The sequence below is a fragment of the Plectropomus leopardus genome, chromosome 1 (assembly GCF_026936395.1).
Source record: "Plectropomus leopardus strain MGB_pleo_1.0 chromosome 1, ASM2693639v1, whole genome shotgun sequence".
Lineage (NCBI taxonomy): Eukaryota > Metazoa > Chordata > Actinopteri > Perciformes > Serranidae > Plectropomus > Plectropomus leopardus.
This window is the reverse complement of record NC_142176.1, coordinates 5,373,968-5,382,793: the sequence shown is the minus strand read 5'-3', so window position 1 is coordinate 5,382,793 and position 8,826 is coordinate 5,373,968.

Here is an 8,826-nt window from a genome sequence, read left to right as displayed (position 1 = left end):
TCCTGCTACATTTTGTGAGTTGAAGAATGAGCTGATTAAAATCACCAGCTATTATGATGATTTTATATGGTTGCTCGGGCATGTTGCTGCTGATGGCATCGTACAATTTTTGCAGTGCTGTTTTTGAATTTGCATGGGAGTTTTGTGTCCTGTCGGCTCTGAACAAGGTCCGCCCATCCAGCGCAACAGCTTGATCCAGGATGAAAAAAGACAAAACTGATAAAGGCATCTAAATTCAGCAGAAGAAAACTGATGTCAGTCCAGGTGTTAGAGGGTTAACTGTATAGTATGTTACAGTGTTTCAGGTGCTTGTTGAGTTAACGAAAATGTCACACAAAGCAGCAGAACATACGAATATGTTGGGGGTTTTTCATCCCAGCTGTAGTGTCACATCCAAGGCCACGGCCTCCTGCTGTTACCCCTCGGGACACACACCCAAAGATAACAACCCCCCACCCCGAAAAAAAAAAAAAACAGATCCACTCCAACCCCCCTGGAGGAAGATCAACAGCCAGGTGGTCAAACCACCTTGGAGAAGGTCTAAACACCTGAGGACTCAGAATCTCCTCTGCCTGAATGGGATGTGACCCAGAAGAGCGCGAGGATGTTGAGCCAGATGTTGAGGCGCCACGCTCCAGGGCGCGAACTCAAGTGAGCCTGAGCGAGCAAGTGAGTGACAGGCGGAGTGACGTATGCGGAGTACGGCCCTATATCTGTATGCGGAGGGATAAGAGCCACGTGTGAGCCTCTTGTCAGCACACAGGAGCTTTACCCTGATGTGCGTCCTTGTAGTCGCTCCGTCTTTTTTTCTTTCAACAGATGCACCGGTGACATCTCTTAAAAGCTGAGAGGCGGCTCAGTGAGAGGTTTTATTTCACACAGCTCCTCAGTATTAGGCTGAGGGGAGCTTGAAAGCTACCGAGGCTCAAAGTCTCTCAGTTCGCTGAGCCAGTCACTCTCAAATTGGAGGAAATGTAAATGACTTACATAATCAGTTCCCTCCACACACATACACCCCCAAAAAACTGTGAAGTCAGCGCTTAATAACGCTGTTGATAAGTGTGTAAAAATAGCCAAATATAATCAGTCATGTTCAGCAAGTCAATTTACGCTTTGACCAAGTGAGCAGAATAGAGCTGACATTTTCTGTGGCTTCTTCGGCTGCATAATGAGGCTTATCCCTGACCCAGAGTCATGATCATCGTGTGGGTGAAGTCGCAGCTGCTGCTGTGTATTATTCAAACCGTATTAATCCATTTCTGCATGTTGTGGATTTCAATAAACAAACAAAAAATATGCAGCGGGAGCGTGACTGTGCATACATTGGGCCCGTATATGTGCACAGGTATTACAGGGGCAGAGAGCGAAACAACGCCTCTATAGAGTGGATTTGTTTCACGATTACAGTGGATTTTTTTTTTCTCGTCACGCTGGATTATTCCAATTAATTTCAATTTCAGTTGGCAGCCCTTGACCGCCAAGACAATAGAATCTTTTTTCCTGTTTTATTGAGACAGATTGGCCAAGAGTGTTGCTGCCATCTACAGACTCATGATTACATCTCTTACCCCCCTCCTCCTGACACACACACACACACACACACACACACACACACACACACACACACAATGTAAACAGTCGAGGCGCTGAATGAAAATGGCCTGAGATGTCTCTGCCTGCAGCTGAGGATGCAGAGCGTACATACAGAGAAACATGAGAGCTGATTGCACTAATGCCTCAAAATGTGATTAAATCGCTGCTCTTCTTCTATTAAGGAGTGTCGACACTTGTTACTTTACCTGCCTGTGTTTTGGTTCTGTTTTGTTTTCTGTTGTCTCATTTTTGCAAAAAGAAAAAAAAATAATAAATCGCCGAAGTCTTTTCTTTGAAAATCACCAAAAAAAACAAAATTAAAATAAAAGCCCTGTTTAAAAAAAAAACAAAACATGCCTGTTAACAAGGCATGTGTTCTTTACAATTGGTGATAAAATAAATACAAAGTACAGTCGTTTCTATTACAATCACCAAAAAAAAAATTAAAGAAAAAAATCGCCTTTTCTTAAAAAAAAAAATTACTTAAAAAACACTTTTCTTAAAAAATCGCCAAAAATAATCAGGATTAAGAAAAGTTAAAAATTCCTTTAAAAAATTGCAGTGAAATAAATACAAAACACAGCTATTTTGATTTGTATACCCCTCCCCTAAAGCCAAAATAAAAAGCATAAATCCCTCTTAATTTCTTAAAAAAATATTTGACATGCCTCCCCCTTTTTGCACCCCCCCTCCCCTCTCACAAATAACAAAAGTCCCAAGGTTACATCAAATTTTCAGATCTAATCCTGTTTTCGTTTTAAAAAAATAATATATATCTTAAAAAGCTATTGTATAGACATGAAAAAGAACTGATAAGGAGCATCAATGGTCGTTTTAGACACCGTATGATCTTTGAGATCTTTCTCAAAGTCCTTGAAAAGTCCTGGAAATGTATCGGTAAAAATATGTATGAACCCTGAAGCCGACTCAGAGCTACAAAGGTTGAGCTCCTCATCAAATGCTGCTGAATCACCTGCAGTGCTTCCCTGACATCGCTGCCTCTCTGTATGTTGTGTACACTCGCGGGTGTTGACATACAGTCGCTCAGTACTTCCTAACCTTTCCAGTATGTGACCTCTTCAAACAATCCAGTGTCTATTTGCAGCCGCTTGTCAAAGGTTGCATTTCTGTGCCCAGTGTGGCCAGTTAGCCCAAGCAGCGGTTTCCAAGGGGCCCCTTTTCTGTCATTGAGTAAACTGACGACCCCTGACTGAGTGACATATTTTATGTTTGTTTTACATTGTATTCACCGTATCTCAATAAAAACAGAACAACTGACAAACTGTGCAAATAACCCCACAAGTGAACGCAATGTCTGCAGGAAGTTTGTGATTTAAAAATAAATAAATAAATACAAATTAGGGATTTGGATGAATTTTTGATTATTTCCTGCCACGGGCGGATTAGAAGACACTGGGCCCCTGGGCTCAGACATGCAAAGGGCCCCACCACCTCTCATACACAGGATCAGGATACAAAGACTGTGGTGATCACGCATCTTTTTGTTTTTTTTTTTTTTTTTTGAGTCAATGTGATTGTTTTGTTTGTCTTAATGGATGTTTTGTGTCTTATTGACATCATTTTGTGTCTCTTTTTGATTGTTTTGCTCATTTTTGTGGTAGTTCTGTGTAATTGTTCTTTTTTAGTCGTATGGGTCTCTTTAAGGGCATTTTGGAAATTTTATTTCACTTTGTTGTCATTTTGTATTATTTTTATAGTTATTCTTTTGCCTTTTTGTAGTCATTTAGGTCTTTTTGAGATCATTTTTTATCTTACTGAGGTAATTTTATGTCTCTTTGGGGTAATATGTGTCTCTTTGTGGTTGTCTTGCCCATTTTTGAATTTTTGTCTCTTTGCAGTTCCTTTGCATCTCTTTGTTGTTTTCTTGTGTCTTTTTTAAAGTAATTTTGAGTCTTTTCTTTGTCAGTATGTGTTGCTTTGAGGGACATTTTGCCGGTGAAGGTCAGGGGGCCTGTTCAGTAACTCATTTTTTATGTGAATATTTAATCAGAAATGAGATTTCCTGATATTTTAGGGAGCTTTTTAAACAATTCTCTCCTGTCTGTGAGTTTTCTTCTCCCTAATTATTCATTGCTCTATAATCTGTTTGGTATTTTTAATAATGCACTTTTATAATGTAGGACGAGGCTTCGTAGCTGAAAGCAAAGGCTCTGTGAATAACGCTTGTTCTCAGGTCTTCACTTTGCCTTTATCCTTTAAGACTGATGTTTTTTAAGTTTATAACTTAAATAATAATCTTTAAAAAGAACTATTTCATTCCATATTCCTCACAGAAATGAATGAGATGTTGCGATGTGAGCCTACTGCATGTATTTTTAAAAAGTTTTCCAACACCCCCTAAAATTGTCTCATGACCTCCTGTGAAGATCTGGTGACCCCAAAAGCCCAGTTAGCAGTTTTTTGCATTTATGTGGGTCTAGTTTCTGGGGGTCTAGACTGTGCATGCTACAATCTCTTGTTCCAAACTCCAAAACACTGCAGTCAGTGTCAGTCCGCCTCATCACAGTAACGTTAGTTTTAAGTCGGATGTTCTACAGATATTTACTCCAGACCCAGCGGCATCTTCTTAGTTTCACTTTCACCCGATGTCGGCAGTTGGAGGACGGTCAGCTCACCTCCCAGTCCTCATGTTTACTGCTGGGGGCTGACACAAACCCTAAATTACGCTATGAATAGAGCCGTGTACGCGTGACCGCAGCTGTCCACGGACGTTCGCTGCGGAAAGTATGTCCGAGCCTTAATGGGGGTCGGGACTCCCAGGTTGGTAAACAGTGAGCTAAAAAAAGTAATTTCAGATTGATTGATTTGAATTTTTGAATTTTTGGGGGCACAAGGAGATAAAATCAGCCTGTAAATCACAAGATAAAAACAAAAAATAGAGCAAAGGCTGAAAAACATTATTTAGGTGATATTGTTTCTTCTCGACCTCCGGGATTTCTCTCACGTCCTCTTTGGGTGGTCTTGACCCACAGGTTGGGAACCACCATGGTGTTAATGACACTTATTTCCTTTTAGGAAACACTAAACTTAAACATAACTATACTTACCTAACCTCAACCTTTACCCGACCCCAGTGACGACAGGAACCGTTTTAGCTCGTGATTTATGTAACTGCTGCGAAGCCAAATCAGCAACAACAAACTCTGAACCTCAGCAGCCGAGACGTCCCTGGTCCGTGAAGTTAAAATTAAAAATTGTGTGTCACTTTGTAGTCATTTCATGTCTCCTTGTACTTCTTTTGAATGTCTTTGTTCGTGCGTCTTTTTGTTGTTTTGTTGTCTGAGGTAATTTTGGGTCTTATTGAGGTCATATTGTGTCTTCAAGGTAATTTTTTGTCTCCTTGTCATTTTGTGTATCCCAATGGTTGTTCTGTGCCTCCTTGTAGTTATTTTGTGTGTCCTTGTCGTTGTTTTGTCTTCTATGGTCATTGGGGTCTGTTTGAGGTAATTTTGTGTCTTTCTTGGTCTTTTTGTGTCTCTTTGTGGTTGTTTTTGACAGTTTTTGTAGTTACTTTGTGTCTCTTTGTAGTTGTACATTTTCTGTGTGGTTTTGTGTCCCTTTGTGGTTGTTTTTGGCCACTGTGTAGTCATTTTGTGTCTCCTTTTGTTTGTTTTGAGTCTCTTTCTGGCTGTTTCCCCTTTTAGTAGTTATTTTGAGTGTCTCTGAGGTAATTCTGTGTCTCCTTGTAGTATTTTTCTGTGTCCCTATGGTTGTCAGTCATTTGAGTCTCTCTTTGGTAATTTTGTTTCTCTTTGCAGTGCTTTTCTGACTCTGTGCCTGTTTTGCCCTTTTTGTAGTTGTTTTGGGTCCCTTTGTACTGTGCATCTTTTTTTGTTTTTTTTTTGTCTGAGGTACTCTGTGTCTTATTAAGGTCATGTTGTGTCCCTTTTTCTGTTTTCTTATTGTCATTTTGTGTCTCCTTGTGGTTCAGTTTTTGTAGTTTTATGTCTATCTTTAGTCTCTTTAATAAATTTGTAGTCATTTCGTGTCTCCTGGTGGTTGTTTAGATTTTCTTTGTAGTTGTTTTGTGTCTCTTTGTGACTGTTTTGCCCTGTTTTTGCAGTTGTTTTGTGTCTCTTTGTGACTGTTTTCCCTGTTTTTGCAGTTGTTTTGAGTTTCTTCATGACCGTTTTCCCTGTTTTTGCAGTTGTTTTGAGTTTCTTCATGACCGTTTTCCCTGTTTTTGCAGTTGTTTTGAGTTTCTTCATGACCGTTTTGCCCTGTTTTTGTAGTTGTTTTGTGTCTCTTTGTGACCGTTTTGCCCTGTTTTTGCAGTTGTTTTGAGTGTCTTTGTGTTACTGCATCTTCTTGTTTTGTGTCTCTGAGATAATTTTGTGTCTCACTGAGCTCATGCTGTGTCTCTATGAGGAAATTTGTCTCTTTGTAGCCATTCTGTTTCCTTGTAGTCTTTTTTGTACCCTTAGGTTCCCCTGCCTTTGGGTGACGTTGGGAACGAATGCCTGCGTGTTCCTCCGACTGTCACCAGCTGCAAACTGAAGCATAACTCCGTGTTGTCGGCACAGAAATCACCTCCCAGGAAAAAAGGTGGACAAGCTTTCCCCCCCGGACTGAAAATAGCATACCTCTCTGCTGTATGGGCCAACAGGTCGAGGTGCAGCGTGCGGTGACACGCGCTCTGAATGGACATATTGGAGGAGATATTTTGGAAATGTCATGCACTGGCATTATTGACATACCGCTTGTGTCCGCCTGTATGCGGGTTGTCACAGCAAGCGAGCAGAACAGGCAGGGGAGGCCCGCAAGGAGGAGGGAGATTTATTATCACCAGCGGGGCACAATTGGTCGGTACACACTGGTTGTTCAAAGGCTTGTCATAATTTTTGTCGTCTATTTAAGTCAAGCAACAAGCGAAGGCAGCGGCGGTGTCAAGAGCAGGACTCGCATTCCACAGATGTCTGCTGCTCGGTGGAAAAGAGCTCCGTTAAAACGGCCATGTGCTGAAATACTTTCACTCCAGTGGAAACTGCTGAATCCCCCCGTACGAGGCAAAAAAAGAAAAAAAAACACAACTCATCCGCTCATTTTGCCAGGGATGACTCAGCTTTCACGAGATGCGCTGTGAGAGCACCTGCAAGGGGTGACAACACACACAGATCTGACCACGTGTTGCACAGAGGGGGCATGTTTTTACTTCACGAGCTGAGAAATGGCTTCATTCACATTGTTAGGAGCCCCACCGGAAACCAATTAGTAGTCTGTAGCTGCGAGCTGACCCGTTGCCATTTGTTTTGGGGTTTTTTTTGTTTTTTTCCGGCTCATTACATATGGCACCCTGCACATTTTTGGATGAATTAATTGTATGTTTTTCACTAACAAATAGGCAGGTAAAGGTCAACATCTAGGTGATGTTTCTTATTGTGTGCACATTTAAAAAGCCCCATTTTCTCCCTTCTGAACACTTTGGGAAACAATATTAAAGGGACACTGCGAATTTTTTGGAGTGGGGTTGTGGAGTGGGTATTTATCCCCATGTTTTACATAGAGTAAAAGTATAGTTCAGTCTGGGACGGCCCAGTTTGGAGAAGCAGACAGGAGCCGACACAGAGGCTAAACAATATACAGCTGTGGAGGCGTCAGCAACAAAATGTAATTTGTCCACCTAAAAAAGTCACACCTGAAGAAACATTATCAGTTTAGAAGACTTAACAAAAAATACATAAATAATATTACTGTAAAATATTTTAAAGCAGGTTTAGAAAAGTTTTTTCTAATTATTTTTAACTGCACAAAAAATTATAAAAAATGTATAGAAATGAGTGTCGTTGCTAATCATTGACATATCACAGACTGCAATAATCCCTCTCCACAAAAAAATCTCCTGCATTTAGCATTTGGAAAATAATATTTTTTGTGTGTTTTCTCATTTAAAAAAAAACAAACAATGGCATTATGTAAACAAACTGGTTTTTAAAGGATTAAAATTCAGAGTCTGAATGAATATTAATGTACATTATTTTGAAAACTGTTTTAGAAAAGCTCTCATTTTGGGATTTAGAGGTTTCAGAGTAAAAAATTTAAAGGGGTCACAGGAATTAACAGTGTTGGAGGCAGCGGTAGACCAGCAGCTCCTGTGTTCAGCGATGGTAAATCACTGTTTTTCTACAAGGGAACACTAAATGATTGCAAAAAGAAAAACAAAGTAATGTTCCTTACTGACGTACTTTTGTATCCCCTTGTGGTTGTTTTGTGGTTGTTTTGTGTCCCTTTGTGTTTGTCTCTGTAGTTGTCCCGTGTCTCTTTGTAGTCGTTTTTCTCTTTGTGTTTCTTTGTCCCTTGTGGTTGTTTTGCCTGTTTTTGTGTCTCTTGTGGTTGTTTTGTCTATTTTTGTAGACAACTGATTCTTAGAGGTAATTACCTGTCTCCTTGTGGGTGGTTTGAGTCTCTTTTTGAGGTATTTTTGTCTCTTTGTGGTTGTTCTTTAGTTGTTTTGTGGGTCTTTATAGTTGTTTTTTTAGAAAAAAATTAGGGAAAGGTGAAGAGAGAGAGAGACATTATTGGAGGATAACAATAAAAAATAGGGAAAAATGTCCAGAAAACTGTATTATTAATAATAATAATAATAATCATGATTATTATTATTATTATTATTAGTAGTAGTAGTAGTAGTAGTAGCATCTTTTTTTTTTTTTTACTTTTTCTTTCTTTTATTGCAAATATTTCAGGAAATTTTTCTTGTAATTTCTTTCCATGTTTAAGAAATATCAAGCAAAATCTGCGTATTTTTAAAAGGGTTACAGCTTTTCTACTATTCTGACTTAGGAACAATTGTGTTGGGGGGGGGGTAATCCTCAGTCGCTGCTGGGTGTTTTGCACACACTCTCACCAGCTGTTTTCATCAGTGTGGTGTGGTGGTGCTGAAAGCCTGGCGGGTGCTGCCTCCCTGCGTTTGCACGCGGTAACTGCTGCAGTAATGACACTCGTGCACAGTCACTGTCGAGCATACATGAGGTCAAATGAGCTGGCTTCGCAGCCGGCAGCAGACCCATTACAGAGCCTATAGCTGTCATGGTATAGGTAATACAGTCAGCAGCAGCTGTCAGGAATATGGCTCACATCCCAAATCACCTCAATACAGTCACATTAGGGAATTGACTTTGGGTTAATACACTAATGCACCTGTAAGCTGGTGCCAATTGTGTAAGGGCCACTGGTTACAGGCACGTGGTGTCGTCTTTACACAATAATTGTTTT